Here is a 5598-nt window from a genome sequence, read left to right as displayed (position 1 = left end):
TGAAGAGACTAGAAGATAAATAGGAAATGAATAATTCCTTATTGCTACTTACCAGTTATATCTATAAACTAGTGTCAGCATTTGCTTGGCTGTGTTTAAAACAGTGTCTGAATACTTATTAACTTGCTTAAAATCAGTCATAAAAATGGGCTTGGTCAGCCTCTAAGAAGGTTCTTTTAACTAAATTTAAAAAAATACTTTGGTCATTTCTCATTAATTGCTATGTGACTTTGAATATATTATTTATCTTCTCAGACCTGAGTTTTCTCATCTATAAAATGAAGATATTAGACTAGATAATTTCTAAGGTCTCTTTAAATTCTTACACTCCATGGTTTCATGGTTCATTGATTTTTAAAAAATATATATTAATTTATCATGAATCTGTTTAATGTCAGACTGTATCTGCTGTTTAAGGACAGACAAATCTAACTAAGAACATAGAAGCTTAACACAAGGCAATAAATTCTTTGGCTATATTGATCCATGAGAGGCAGCCAGTGGCTCAGTGGATAGAGCACTGGGAGTTAGGAGGACCTGAGTTTAAATCAAGCTTCAGATACTTCCTAACTGTGTGACCCTGGGAAAGTAACTTGACCTCTGATTGCCTGACAAAATGGATCCACTGGATCCATTGGAGAAGGAAAGGCAAACCACTCCAGCATCTTTGCCAAGAAAACCCCAAATGATGTCACAAAGTGTTGGTCACAACTGAGACAATTGAATAACAATAAAAGTAATCCATGAAACAAAGAAAAATGCAAAATGGCCCTTAATCCTCTCAGCCCCCCTTTTAATTCTCCACAATCAGTGACAGAGTGACAGAAAGGGCCCCAGAGGGTCCTAAGAAACAAAAAGTATTTAGATTATCTATAAACATTAACTCCTCTGTTGGTGCTCTAGAACTTTATCCAATAATCAGTGAGTTATGCTACTGGAGGAAATGAACCACATTCATATTGACATTCTCATCATAAATGGCACCAGACTACATAAGGAAGTTGCAGGCAAATGGAACAATGGCTTATAGGTAATCTTGGAGAGGCTAATAAAGTTGTTTTCATCATATACCCAAATGCAACAAGAAAGAAAATTTCATGGGGGCAATTGATCATCCTGCCTTGAATTGCTTATTGTATATAGAAGCAAAACACAAGAACAACCAAAAAACCTTACAGTGGAGATTATTGAAGCCTCTGTTCTAACATCTGTTGCAAAGGATCAAAAGTTAGATAAATTCTATGAAGAACTTAACAAAATCTTCCAAATCAATGCAACATGTACATTGATGCCCAGTAACTCCAATTCAAGCTATGTAACAAGTAGGAAAGTAAAAAATATATTGGAAAACACAGCTTGGGATTAAACTCAAAGGTCAAAGGCCCGTAGAATGCTCATGTCTATATATCGATAGTTTCCTCCAGAAAAGAATCAAAAGGGTTATAGATGATGAGCACAACACAACATCACACATAAAAACTGATTGTCTTAAGAGGAAGGATAAGACTGGAGTCGTTTCATTTCAGACTGTCTGTAGACAGTCAAACCATTGACTGGTTAGAGCGAAGGTCAAAATCAGCACCAAATTAGAAGAATAAAGATGAGAGGACATGGCATACTATTACTACACCTCAAACTTTACCTTTTCAAGAGAGCTATTGGTAGTGAAAATGGATATTTATAAAGACATTAACTCTGATTGTCACCATTTCCTACAGAAGATCAACTCAGGTAAGTTAATTACCACGATAAAGAGCCCAGGAACTAGCTCAGATAGAAACACATAATTTCCTTGCCAAGTGGTAAGACATGGCAGCTATTAATAATACTAGTTCAGAATCCACTCATTTGCAAAATTGCATTAAAGGATCTCTTCCAATAAGTTATCTCTCATGCATATATCAAGAACCTAAAAGTTTTTTCACATTAAGAGCAAAAAAAGGAGGAAGAAAATGGACTGGATTATATTTGGAATTGTGCAAAATATGCAGAAATAAAAACCTATCTTTTTAATACCAATACTCTCTTCTTCTAGTGATATTATGTGCTGTGAATCATAGAATACCACAATATTTAAAGAATCAAAATTATGGATGAAGAAAAGGACAATGGAAAGTCCCGTGATAGACATAAGTAGCTTGTGGCTTATTGTTAATGAGGACACACTCAAGAAGAGGTGCAAATAGTATCATCCAAAAAATGTAGGAGTAGGTAAGTAGTCAGGTCAGCCGCTTAGTGAGAGTGATGACTCTACAAATGGAAACCCTGCGTGTTGTGCTGTTACCTACAAAATAGGCAACTAGGTAGTCCAGTGGATAGAGCACTGGGTTTGGAGTTAGGAAGATATAAATTCAAATATATCCTCAGACACTTACTTGTGTGATTTTGGATAAATCACTTAACCTCTGTTTGCCTCAGTTTCCTCAACTGTAAAATGGGGATGATAATGGCACCTACCTTCTAGGGTTATTGTGAGGAGGTAAGATAATATTTGTAAAGTACCTGGTACATAGCAGGCCCTATATAAATGCTAGCTCTTATTATTATTATTAAATATTAGAAGTCCTAGAGAAAATACCTTTGTGTATTAGGCAGACCCTTTATGGAATGACATTGACAAGAATTATACAGCAGGGAGAATCCAAGTCAATGAGATCACAGATGCATTGACATTGTGATATATTTATCTCAAATTTTTGATAGTTCCTTTTATATAATTCTCTGCAAATGGCAAGATGGATAAATATATGGATGAATCTTTCATAGGCTATTCATTTGTTTTAGCTAAGTAATATATTACTCACATCATTTAGGCTTTAAAAAAGAGTCTACTGTATTTGTTAAAGGCCAAAAGCTGCCTTTGAGAAGAAAGGGAATAGAGTGGGAAAGTGTTGAACTTGAAAGGCAGGACAGACCTGAGTTTAAATCTTACCTCTAACTGCAACTAACTATGGAACTTTGTGAACATGGGCAAGTTTAAAATAGAGATAATAAAACTTCACAAAGTTGTTGTATCAAATTAGATAATATAACATATGTAAAGTGCTTCACAAATCTAAATGCTAGTTATTTTTTATTGCTAGCTATTATGTGTAAGGTGCTTTGTGAAATTTAAAGTGCTATATAAATATCAATTATTATTGTTGCTGCTTCTTTCTGATCTATCTATTTACTCTTGTGGTTTAACTTCCTTATCCTCACAAAAGCTTTTCTGTTCCATGACAGGCCCTTCCAAGTCCATCTGAGGCAGCATGAAATAGAGGAAAGATCCTTGGACTTGGAGTCTGAAGATGAAGGTTTGAATCTCTGGTCCCTATGTGACATGAGGCAAATATTGTCCCTTTCTTATGCCTCAGTTTCCTCATATATAAAATTGGAGGTGTGGGTGGGGAAGTTGAAGCCTCGAGGCCACATGTAGCCTTCTAGGTCCTTGGGTGCAGCCTTCTGACTGAGTCCAAATTTTACAGAACAAACCCTTTTATTAAGGGAATTTGTTCCGTGAAGTTTGGATTCAGTCAAAGGGCCACACTTGAGGACTTAGAGGGTCACATTCCCCACCCCTGATTAGATGATCCTCATCCAAGTTCTCAAGTTTTAACATTCTATTATTATGTAGAAGCTGTTCAGTTTTGCTATCCCTATAAATTATTTTTTCTTCTTTCCCTACAGGCCCCTCTTAATCTCCTCCACGTTTGGTTTGGGGAGGATGGAAAGAGCTGAATAATTGTCCTTTCTCTGCAGCTGGATGTACACCTGGCCTTAGATTGCACCTCACTCCCTTGCCAGCAAAGGGAGTTTTAAAGAGAGGAGAAAGTTACAAGAACTCAGACCATTGTTTTCTGTTTCAGAAACACTCAAGGCTGCAAGCAAAATTCAGAGAAGATTTGGAGAGTTGTAAAAACATTTTTTTTTAAAGACAAGAAAAATCTCTATGCAGAAAAATCACTCCCACAAATTGTGAAAATCCTCATCTGGGTCTCAGGCTCTGCTGTTCATTTATTCCTATTTCAGTACGCTGGTTTCCATGAAGATCATAAAATTTTGCCACTTCCCCCCCCCAAAAAAAAAGATAGAGTCATAGTTTCTTGGAAAGCCCAGCATGGCCTAATTCTGGCCAAATCCTCCTACTTCTTATTAGATATGTCAAACTTCTGGAAATGTTGAATCCATGAATGTAAAAAACAACTCTTCTGTAAGCCTAAAGCTCATTCTTAGTTTAGGAACATGCAAATATGTTACATAATAACTTGGTTTGTTCAAAATATCATCATGTTTGCTATAGTTGGAAATTTAAAGAGCTTTGTAAGTAAAAAATTTTCTTCCTTTTTTTTTCCTCTCCAGTTTTGAAAAGGAAAGGGAAAAGGTCTTGAAAAAATATTTTTCTCTCCTGTTTTGTTTTGTTTTGTTTTCTGTTACATTTTTCCCCCCTAGGCATTCACAGCTCAGTTTAGTAGCATGCATTCATACACACAGACACACACACACACACACACACACACACACACACACACACTTAATCCTTCCCAGACAGCTATCTGTAGTCAGCCTTAAACTCAGTATTTTCTCTAATTGAAGTATTGCAATTGAAATCCATTGACAAGTCTTTTTATTTTACTCATAAAGTCTGGGGAAGAGGGGGAAGTATTATCATCTTTTTGTGGACAGGAACATTAAGCCTCTATCAAAGGAGGATCCCAACTTAGCTAACTTTGGACCTCATTTGGACCCAACTTTGGACCTCATTCTGCCAAGAAGACCTAGGCTGAAAAGTCAATTTAAATCAATTTGAATCCCATTACGCTCCAAAGGTTTCCCAGACTTGACTTTGTGATAATGAATTCATTGTCTAGGGGGCTTATTCTTGTAGCTTTTCTTTTTAAAACAATTGAATGATAAGCTCATTATTTTACCACAGCAGGTAGTTTCCAGAGCACTCTTAACCAAAAGGAAGAGACTGAGTTTATAATCCTACCCTGAGTCCCATGAATGTTGCTGATCTGAGGCTAACAGTTTCAGGGTCTTCTGCCTCTTCTTCCTCACATTGAATCTGGGAACCACATGCTCATCGCCTCACAGGCTCTGAAGGCCTTGAAGGAACTGGAAGAGACCTCACAGATGCTCTAATCCCCCCATTTTACAGTAATAAGGAAATTCAACAAGAATTGTTTAAATACCTGTAACATGTCAGACACTGTTCTAAGTACTGTGAGTTAAGATAAAAACACAATGGTCCTTGACTTCAAAGAGCTTTTGTCTTACTGGGGGCAGGGGAGGGGAAACAACCTGTACACAGATAAATAAGTACAAAATAAAGAGAAAAATACTTTCTGGGAAGGGGGACAGCACCAAGAAATGGGGAATTGTGAAGGGCTCCTTTTAAAAGGTGGCACTATATTGTGCCTTGAAATTGGGAGTTCCAACAGGCAGAACTAAGGAGGGGCAGTTTTCCAGTTGTGGGGCACCTACATAACTGCGCAGAGGCAAAAATATAGTGAAGGACAGACTGTGGTATGTGGGGAATGGCAAGTGGGCTACTTTGGTTAGGTTTAGATTGCATGGGAAGGAGTAATAGCTAAATTGTTTGAAAGATAGTTTGAA

At 36.9% G+C, this 5598-nt stretch overlaps 1 long non-coding RNA gene across 1 annotated transcript; it reads left to right on the top strand.

Moving 5' to 3' along the window:
- The first annotated feature begins 2041 nt into the window (after positions 1-2041).
- Positions 2042-5237, top strand: LOC110207640 (uncharacterized). The gene is made up of 3 exons (XR_002324259.2): positions 2042-2211; positions 3226-3296; positions 3670-5237. It is a non-coding gene; the product is annotated as an uncharacterized LOC110207640 (long non-coding RNA).
- The last annotated feature ends 361 nt before the right edge of the window (positions 5238-5598 follow it).

The sequence above is a fragment of the Phascolarctos cinereus genome, unplaced genomic scaffold (genome assembly GCF_003287225.1).
Source record: "Phascolarctos cinereus isolate Bilbo 61053 unplaced genomic scaffold, phaCin_HiC Scaffold_2;HRSCAF=192, whole genome shotgun sequence".
Lineage (NCBI taxonomy): Eukaryota > Metazoa > Chordata > Mammalia > Diprotodontia > Phascolarctidae > Phascolarctos > Phascolarctos cinereus.
Note: the sequence above shows the minus strand (reverse complement) of the source record. Positions and strands in the feature narration are given on the sequence as shown.